General features: G+C 51.3%; 1 protein-coding gene across 1 annotated transcript in view; it reads right to left on the minus strand.

The window, feature by feature from the left end:
• Positions 1 to 3,525, minus strand: part of IL17RA (interleukin 17 receptor A) — a 17,111-nt gene extending 13,586 nt beyond the window's left edge. Inside the window, exons 1-2 of the mRNA XM_008048967.2 lie at positions 3,383 to 3,525; positions 2,282 to 2,394 (exon numbers count right to left, since the gene is read on the minus strand). The gene's annotated coding sequence lies outside the window, so the exon portion shown is untranslated. The remainder of the gene's footprint in view (positions 1 to 2,281; positions 2,395 to 3,382) is intronic.
• Positions 3,526 to 10,286: the final 6,761 nt, after the last annotated feature.

Consider the following 10,286-nt stretch of genomic DNA (forward strand, 5'->3'; position numbering starts at 1 on the left):
GCTCAGGCAATCCACTCACCTCAGCCTCCCAAAGGCGTGGGATTACAGGCTAAGCCACCAGCCTGGCAAAAATTTTTTTAAAAACTTAGCTGGGCATTGAGGTGTACACCTATAGTCCCAGCTACTCAGGAGGCTGAGGCAGAAGGATTGCCTGAGCCAGGAAGTTGAGGCTGCGGTGAGCTATGATCGAGCCTGGGTGAAAGAGTAAGACCCTGGCTCAAAAAAATAAATGAAGTGACCATCTACCATCTGTAGATTTAAACCAGTAGTTTTCAAACTCTAGTTGACATCAGAATGGCCTGGAGAGCTGTGAAGCACCAGCTGCTGGCCCCAGCCTTGGAGTTTCTAGTTTAGCATGTCTGGGGTGGCACCCTAGGATGTACATTTCTTTCTTTCTTTTCTTTCTTTTTTTTTTTTTTTTGGAGTTAGAGTCTCACTGTTGCCCAGGCTGGAGTACAGTGGCAGACTCATGGCAACCCCAGCGTCCACCCGCTGGGCTCCGGCGATCCTTCCGCCTCAGCCTTCCAAGTAGCTGGAACTACAGGCGAGCGCTACCACACCCAGCTAATTTTCTGATTTATTGTAGAGACGAGGTCTCGCCAAGTGGCCCGGGTGGGTATCGAACCCGTGGCCTCAGGCAATCCACTTGCCTCAGCCTCCCAAAGCTCTGGGATTACAGGCTGAGTCAGCGAGTCCAGCTGAATGTACGTTTCTAACAAGTTCCCAGGCGGCGCCCACACTGTTGTTCTAGGGACCAGCCTTGGAGACCTCCTGCTTTAGAGAAGCTGCCCAGTAAGAATCAACATTAGCCGGGCCCGGTGGTTCACGCCTGTAATCCCGGCATTTTGGGAGGCAGAGGCGAAAGGACTGCCTGAGCCCAGGGGTTTGAGACCAGCCTGGGCAACTTGGTGAGACCTCGTCTCTACAATAAATCAAAAAATTAGCTGGGCGCGGTAGCACACGGCTGTGGTTCCAGCTACTTGGAAGGTTGAGGCAGAAGGATCGCCTGAGCCCAGCAGGTTGAGGCTGCGTGGCCGTGAGCAGCGTGCCACTGCACTCCAGCCTGGGCAACAGAGAGAGACTCTGACTCAAAAAAAACCCAAAAATCAACATTTTACCACCCAGTTGTGAGCAGCAGAAAGAGACCACACTGTTGGCGCTCTGACTTGCCCCTCCCTCAGCAGTCCGTTGGTCTGGGCAGTTTTTTTCCTCTAGAAGGAAGGCCCCAGATTAAGTCAAGCTCCACACAAAGATGGCAGGAGGTAGGGCTGTGGAGGTGGTTGTCCAATTCAATGTCCTCTTTTTTTGAGTCAGGGCCTCACTTCGTCGCCTAGGCTGGAGTGCAGTGGCACGATCATGGCTCCCTGCAACCTCCAACTCCTGCCTTCGAGTGATCTTCCTGTCTCAGCCTCCAAAGTAAGCTGGAACTAAAGGTGCAGGCCACCGCATCCAGTTACTTTTTTTTTTTGGAGAGATGAGGTCTTGCTATGTGGCCCAGGCTGGTCTTGAACTCCTGGGCACAAGCAATCCTCCTGCCTCAGCTTCCCAAAGTGCTGGGATTTCAGGGATGAGCCACTGTGCCTGGCCTCAATTTTCTTTAAGAATGAGTGGCAGGCCAAGTGTAGAGGCTCAGGCCTGTAACCCCAGCACTTTGGGAGGCCAAGGAGGGAGGAGTCAGGAGTTCGAGACCAGCCTGGACAATATAGTGAGACTTGCTTCTATAAAAAATTGATAGTAAGAATGAGTAGCTAGGTAAATAAGGAAGAAAAATCAGGGATGGATATGTTGGTGAAGTTTTCTTTCTTTTTTTTTCTTTTTCTTTTTTTTTTTTTGAGTTGGAGTCTTACTCTCTTGGCCAGGTTGGAGGGCAGCAGCACACTCCCAGCCACCACAGCCTCGACCTGCTGGGCTCCAGCGATCCTTCCACCTTAGCCTTCCAAGGAGCTGGAACTATAAGCATGTACCACCATGCCTGGCTAATTTTTTGATTTATTGTAGAGACAAGGTCTCGTCAAGTTGCCCAGGCTGGTCTCGAACCCCGGGGCTCAGGAAATCCTCTCGTCTCAGCCTCCTAAAGTGCTGGGATTATAGGCATGAGCCACCATGTTTGGCTTGATTTTTTTCTTTCTTTCTTTCTTTTTTTTAATAAAGACAAGGTCTTGCTATGTTACCTAGGCTGGTTTGAACTCTTGGGTTCAAGCAATCCTCCCGCCTTGGCCTCCCTAAATAGTGAGACTACAGGTGTGAGCCAGCACGCCCGGCCCAGGAGCTATATTCTTACCCGCTTGTGGTGATTCCACAGTCTGGACAGAAACTCAAACTTGACACACAAACGTTCATTGGTGTTCAGTTGCAGGATGGACAATTCTGCGCCCTCGAGGTACAGGATGCTGGCTGAAGGGCAGAGGGAGGAGAGGTGACACACAGATGCAGATCAGCTAAGAGGACCCGCTGGGTGTGTCGCTTCCCCATCTGTGGGGCTTGCTCACTCCTACAAGAAATTCTGCACATCTTACCTCACTCTCCACTTCCTGCCCCCTTGGGTTCACACTTGGGTCTTGCTTAGCCTCCTGCCCTGCAGACAGTTATTTCCCAGCTGGGCAAGGACAAGTGACACTTTACCCTGTGCTAGAAGCAAAGGCTTTGCAGATTTGCAGCTAAGGTGTTGGCCGCCTGACACAGGTGTCAAACACAGCCACCTCACCCTCCTGGGAGGGGTAGCGGCTGTCAGCAGTGAGTATTCAGGGTAGGGCCTTCCATAGACAATTTCCCTCAAGCCTTGCTCACAAGTCTGGGACTTAACCCCAGACCTCCCAATTCTGTAATCCAAACTCTGTATCCCTGAAGAGGTTTGAGATGGTTTTATTTTACTTTTATTTTTTGTAGAGACAGGGTCTCGCTATGTTGCCCAGGCCGGTCTCAAACTCCAGGCTTTAAGGGATCCTCCCATCTCAACCTCCCAAAGTGCTGGGATTACAGACATGAGATACCATGCCCAGCTGGGATTGTTTTATAAGATGCTGGTCCCTAAAAGGGAACAAGCAGGCTGGCAAATGTGCTACTATTTTTCCAGTAAATTTGTGGTACTGCAGTCATAATATTAACCACTTGTCTTTTTTTTTTTTCCCTCCCTCAGGGTGATAAGAATTTTAAGCTGAAGGAAGGCCTTTCATGAAGGATGGTGTGATGAGGAGATATCCCCATGGGGTAATATTTAAAAAGCTGGAAAAGTATTACCTGCGTGAGATGATGGATCCTTTTGGTGCTAAATTTGGGGCTTCACGGGCACAGGATTGGGAGCCCAGTTCTGAGTCTGAGTTGGGAGAGCCCTCAGCCAAGTCTGCATTTTTTTGGGGGGGGTGGGGAAGGATCTCCTACTCACCGTCTGTCTGAAGTGTCCACTCGATGTGGGCCACAGGGAGTAGCTCTCCACCCTGGGTGTGGACAAAGCGCAGCTGGATCTGGACGTCTTTTGGGGATGAAGGGGTGAGGTTTCGAGGGTGGATCCAGCTGTCATCCAGGCAGGTACCTGGCAGCCAGGGAAAGCACTGGTCAGAGGCCTGCTGCACAGGCCCGAGGATGCCCCAGCAGCTGGCCCAGAGAGCTAGACACAGAGTTCAGGGGCCTGGGGCTCTACAGCTTTTGACCCTTAGTGGGTCCTCACCTCCCTTGCCTTGACCCCTCTTTTCTTTCTTTCTTTCTTTTTTTTTTGAGTTGGAGTCTCACTCTGTCGCCCAGACTGGAGTGCAGTGGCCGCTCCCGGCCACTGCAGCCTTGACCTGCCGGGCTCTGGAGATCCTTCGCCTCAGCCTTCCAAGTAGCCAGAATTACAGGCATGTGCTACCAGGCCCGGCTGATTTTTTTGATTTATTGTAGAGATGAGGTCTCACTGCCCAGGCGGGTCTCGAACCCGCGGGCTCAGGCAACCCACTCACCTCAGCCTCCCAAAGGCGCAGGATGACAGGCTGAGCCACTGAGCCAGGCTGACCCCTCTTTTCTTTTTTGAGTCAGTCTCACTATGCCGCCCAGGCTGGAGTGCAGTGGCACGCTGCTCACGGCCACCGCAGCCTTGACCTGCTGGGCTCAGGTGATCCTTCTGCCTCAGCCTTCTAAGGAGCTGGGACTACAGGCATGTGCTACCACACCTGGCTGATTTTTTTTTTTTTAATTGTAGAGACAAGTTGCCCAGGCTGATCTCAAACTCCTGGGCTCAGGCAATCCTCTTGCCTCTGCCTACCAAAGTGCTGGGATTACAGGCATGAGCCACCATGCCCAGCTCTTTTCTTTTCTTTCTCCTTTTTTCCGAGTTGGAATCTCACTCTGTCACCCAGGCGGGAGTGCAGTGGCACAATCATGGCTACTGTAGCCTCACTCTGCTGGGCTCAGGTGATCCTTCTACCTCAGTCTTCTAAGTAGCTGGAACTACAGGCACGTGCCACTACGCCCAGTTAATTTATTTGTTTTATTTTTTTTAAGTTGGATTCTCACTCCATCGCCCAGGTTGGAGTGTAGTGGCATGCTCACAGCCACCCCAGTGTCAACCTGCTGGGCTCTGGCGGTCCTTCCACCTCAGCCTTCCAAGTAGCTGGAACTATAGGCACATGCTACCACTCCCAGCTAGTTTTTTGTTTGATTTATTGTAGACAGGAGGTCTCACCATGTTGCCCAGGCTGGTCTCAAACCCGTGGACTCAGGCAGTCCTCTTGCCTCAACCTCCCAAAGTGCTGAGATTACAGGCTTGAGCTACCACACCCAGCCAATTTTTTTAATTTATCATAGAGACAGGGTCTCGCCAAGTTGCCCAGGCTGGTCTCGAACCCCTGGGTTCAGGCAATCCTCTCATCTCGGCCTCCCAAAAGGCTGGGATTACAGGCTTGAGCCACCATGCCCGGCCAATGTTTTGATTTATTGTAGACACGAGGTTTCATTTGTTGCCCAGGCTGGTCTCAAACCCGCAGGCTTAGGCAATCCTCTCACCTCCGCTTCAAAAAGTGCTGCGATTTACAGGCACCCAGCCAAGAGTTGCTGTATTTTTATATGTAAAGAATTCCTGATTAGCACAACACTTGACAATGTCCCTCCTCTTTGGATGAAAACAAAACAAAATCAACACCACAGATGTATCTCACTTTATAGTGAAAAACTGTGGCAAATCAAATTGCACTGCAGACACACGAGGGCGGCATCCCAGAGAATCCCTTCAGAATCCAAGTGACAATTTTGTTTCTCATCTCCCGGCTCCTGTGTAATGAATATTCTCAACAGGATGCACAGGTGCCTGCGGCCAGGATTCTCCAGGACTCCTCTGCTGTTGCTTTTAAGTCACAGCCTAAATCTGAGTGGCAGTTGGGTTTCTGCCAGACAGCCACACGAGGTGCTCCCTTGACTCACAAAGTATCAACCACAAGGACAAAAGAGATGACTTACTGTTTCTGACGGTGCAGTTCAGCCCCTGTGAAAAAAAGAGCAGGTGGGGATTAGAGCTGCAAAATAACTTATTAAAAAATGTATTTCTTATTTATTTCTTTGTAGAGACGAGGTCTCACTGTGTTGCCCAGGCTGGTCGCAGACTCCTGGGTTCAAGCAATTCTCCTGCCTTGGCCTCCCAAAGATTATAAGCGTGAGCCACCATACCTGGCCTGTTTGAAACATTCCAGTACCATTTTTAAAGGAAGTTTGCTATATATTACTTGATAGAAGTTAATTAAAAGAACAAGCCGGGCTCGGTGGCTCAGCCTGTAATCCGGTGCTTTGGGAGGCTGAGGTGAGCGGATTGCCTGAGCCTGCGGATTGTTCGAGACCCGCCTGGGCAACTTGGCGAGACCTCATCTCTACAATAAATCAAAAACTAGCTGGGCGTGGTAGCACGCGCCTGTGGTTCCAGCTATTCAGAAGGCTGAGGCGGAAGGATCGCTGGAGCCCAGGTCAAGGCTGCGGTGGTCGGGAGCGGCCACTGCACTCCAGTATGGGCCACAGAGTGAGACTCCAATGCAAAAAAAAAAAGAAGTTTATCTATGATGTAACTCCCAACAAGTAAAAGGATTGAAAAGTGCGATGAACAAATGAAATCATTAATTTTGTTTAGGGCCAGCCCGGACATCTTGGTGAGACCTCATCTCTACAATAAAAAAAAAAACAAAAAACAAAAAAAACTAGCTTTGCGTGGTAGCACATGTCTGTAGTTCTGGCCACTTGGAAGGATCGCTGGAGCCCAGCAGGTCGAGGCTGCAGTGGTCGGGAGCATGCTACTGCCCTCCAGTCTGGGCAACAGAGTAAGACTCCAACTCAAAAAAAAAAAAAACCACAAAATTTTGTTTAGGGGAAGAAATAGTGGACATTTTTTTCCTTATAATATTTTTATACAGATTTTTACATTCACATAGCCTTTTTAATAAGGTAAAAAATGCATTCAGGATCTTGTTTGGATACTACTAAGACACATCTTGTTCTGTCCAATAAATTCCTTTTCAATAGTCATTTCTAGTTGTTTTTTTTTTTTTTTTTGAGTTGGAGTATCACTCTGTCACTCAGGCTGGAATACAGTGGCACGCTCACGGTCACCGCAGCCTTGACTTGCTGGGCTCAGGTGATTCTTCTGCCTCAGTCTTCCAAGTAGCTGGCACACACCACCATGCCTGGCTACTTTTAAAATTTATTTATTGTAGAGATGAGGTCTCGCCAAGTTGCTCAGCCTGGCCTCGAACCCGTGGGCTCGGGCAATCCGCTCACCTCAGCCTCCCAAAGTGCTGAGATTATAAGTGTGAGCCACCGTGGCTGGCCTGTCATCTCTGATTTCTTTACTTCAATTGCCCATTCTTTAAAAATAGGATGTAAATACTATTATTATATTATTTATGAGCTACCTGTGTGTGAACGGGATCATGCCGGACATCTTGCAGAAATCAGAGAAGGGGCATGTTCCCGACAAGGAAGACGATAATGAGAGCAGCTAATGTTTATCGAGTTCCTCTTCTGCGCCAGGCACCGCACAAAGCACTTTACACACATATCTCATTTAATTCTGACAAGCCCAGGGAACACAGTGAGACTCCCATCTCTGCAAAAAACTAAAAGAGCCAGACAGAGTGGCATGCACCTGTCGTCCCAGCTACTGAAGAAGCTGAGGTGGGAGAACTGCTTGCGCCCAGGTGTTTGAGGTTGCAATAAGCTATGATAGCACCACAGAGTAAGGCCATGTCTTTAAAAAAAAAAAAAAAAATTGAGAACAGTCCTAAGAGCAAGGTACCTTATCCCATCTGTACTGAGGGACACCTGGGCTCAGGGAGGTCAGCTAAGTGGCCCAAGGCCCCAAAGAGATGACACTTGCTCTGTGCAGTTTGGTTCCTAATTGCTGCTTTGCTGTCTCTCAAAGTGAAAAAGGCCACCTCCATCAGGTAGGCCACCCTTCTCTATCCATAGCAGTAAAATCTAGAAGGAAGAAATGAAAGACTGTATTCAATTTCGTGCATTCAATGAACTACCAAGTGCCTGATCGGAAGAGCAGGCTTTGAAGCTACATGCACAGCCCTGCTGTGTTACTCAGCTCAGCACTCTCCAGCTGCGTGATCTTGGACCAATCACCCAGCCTCCCCAAAGCAGGTTGATCAGCTGGTCTTGCAGGCTGCTGAGAGCATGAGATGAAAGTAGACACCCAAACCACCTGTACAGCGCCTGGCACTAAGGACTCAACTTTGTACGCTCTGGGAGAGTGACACGGCTCAAAGTGGCTTCTGGCGACCAGAAAAGGGTTAAACCAAACAGTTATTCTGCCACTGCAAGTGGAAACCACAAGCGCTCAGGAAAAAAGAATTCGTAATGAAACCTACATCCTGTCTCCAACACTGAGTTTTAACGTTCACACTGCCCAACCCAAAGTTGGCGTTGGCTTTCCTGGCAGTCCTGTGGGCTGGCGGTCGTGGGAAACCTGCCAGAAAGCCCAGGGAGGAGAAGGGTTACTCAAAAGACTGGCCAGGGAAATGCAATTACCCGTGGCTTCTCCACATTGATTTCTGCAGAGACATCGACATCATCTGGGTTTCAGTGCCAGAGCCAGTACGACAGCTGGTCTCCGCTCACCGTTGTTTTCCATGCAGACCCAACCATTCATTCCTTCATTCCTGCATTCTTTTGTTCTTTCTTTCTTCCTTTTTTTTTTTTTGAGTCAGGGTCTTACTCTGTTGCCCTGGCTGGCACGCAGGGACATGACCACGGCTCACTGCAGCCTCGACCTCCTGGCCTCAGCCTCCCGAGTAGTAGTTGAGATTATGGGCATGTGCCTGCCACCACACCCAGCTAGTTTGTTGATTTTTTTTTTTTTTTGGAGAGACGAGGTCTCACTATGTGGCCCAGGCCGGTCTTGAACTCCTGGGCTCAAGGAATCCTCCCAACTCGGCCTCCCAAAGTGCTGGGATTACAGGCGTGAGCCACTGCGCCCAGTGTCTTTCCTTTTAAAAGGACTAGTTGGAGTCAGGAGCTGTTTGTTGGAAGAGATGAGCTGTCTGTAAGCCATGTGTGTGGGGGGGGGGGAGGGAGGGAGAGGAAGACACAGGAGATGGCAGACGAAATCTGGCCAGCGAGCATCTCTCTCCTGGAGCCAGGCTGTGCTCCTGCTCTTGAACTTCAGTGGCTTTGCCGTGCCCAAAGCCCAGCTTCCAAGCCACACCACCAAAGTCCCAGCCTGCCAAGCTTCTCACTCTCCGGCTTGCAGACCCTCCCCTCCAGCCACGCGCCTCGTCTTGTCCCATCCAAGGACCTTGACCTGCTCTGCCAACCCCTGTCTTTCGGGCCTTCACCACTCAGGGCTGCTCACATGCCTTTTCCATGAAGGACACCACAGCTGGAAGTCATTTTGCTTTTCCCTGGAATTCTGTACACTCATCCGTTGTGCAAAGAGCTTGCTGCAGGCAGCCTTGCAGGGTTCTTCACCTTCAAGTCTCACTCCTCTTCTAGGGGAGTTGGGTCGCTGGACACGAGGGTCCCAAGACTTTTTCTTTCTTTCTTTTCTTTTTGAGTTGGAGTTATCACTCTGTTGCCCAGGCTGGAGTGCAGTGGCAGGCTCCCAGCCCCTGCAGCCTCAACCTGCTGGGCTCAGGCGATCTTTCTGCCTCAGCCTTCCAAGCAGCCAGAACTACAGGCGTGCGCTACCACACCCAGCTCATTTTTTTTGATTTACTGTAGAGACAAGGTGTCACTGTGTTGCCCAGGCTGGTCTCAAACCCACGGGCTCAGGCCATCCTCTTGCCTCGGCCTCCCAAAGTGCTGAGATGACAGATTTGAGTCACTGTGTCCGGTGACTTTTTCTTTTTGAGTAGGGTCTCTGTCACCCAGGCTGGAGTGCAGTGGCACAGTCACAGCTCACTGCAGCCTCGACCTCCTGAGCTCAGGCGATCCTTTCACCTCAGCCTCCCGAGTAGCTGGGACTACAGGTGTGGGCCACCATCCTTGGCTAATGAAAAAACCTTTTTTTTTTTTTTTGTAGAGACGAGTATCTTGCTCTGTTGCCCAGGCTGGCCTCAAACTCCTGGGCTCAAGCCATCCTCCAGCCTCGCCCTCCAAAGTGCTGGGAGTACAGGCATGAGCCACCGCCCCAGGGCTAGCATTGTGCAGGCACCTGAAAACTGGTCACCAACCAATGAGCACGGAAGCCTCTATCTTAGAAGACTTTATACAAAGTCTGCAGGAAGCACCAGCTGGGCCTAAGTCTCCCTGCTTTGCCCAACCGTGGAAGTCACAGAACATTTCCCAATATCAATCACATGAAAAACATCCCCCCCCCGGTGAAATAGCCACTCATCCTCCACCCCTTGTGGGAGATCTTCTACGAAATTAGACAAGGAGGAATGCCCCTTCGGACTCAGACACTGCGCATTAGCCTTGGGGTGGGCGGTGGAGGGGAGGGGGCTGAGAACACCGGAAGCGGCGGAAAGGCCGGCAGGAACGTGCACTTGCAGGGGGCACCGGGCTCTGCTGCCTGGCTTTGCTTTCCCTTAGGATGGTCCTGGCTCCCAGCAAGGCCGCTAACTGGCAGGCGCGCGTGTCACTTCCCGTGGGCGCAGCGGGGGTGCGACTCGACAGCTACCAACCGGCAGTCCTCCCGCCGCGTGCGCGTCCTGGACCCAGCCCGGTGGTGGTCGCGGGGGCACTCGGAGGGGCAGGAAGGGCGCCGTCTTGAGAGGCATCCGCCCATGCCCGGGGCTTTGCCCCTCTGGGGAGGCGCGCTCGGCCGCCCTCCGCACAGTTCGTGCTGCGCCCCGGGGCGCCGGCGAGGTCCGTCGGGCCGCCCCCTC

The sequence above is a fragment of the Carlito syrichta genome, unplaced genomic scaffold, assembly GCF_000164805.1.
Source record: "Carlito syrichta isolate Samal-C Ts95f unplaced genomic scaffold, Tarsius_syrichta-2.0.1 Scaffold130383, whole genome shotgun sequence".
Lineage (NCBI taxonomy): Eukaryota > Metazoa > Chordata > Mammalia > Primates > Tarsiidae > Carlito > Carlito syrichta.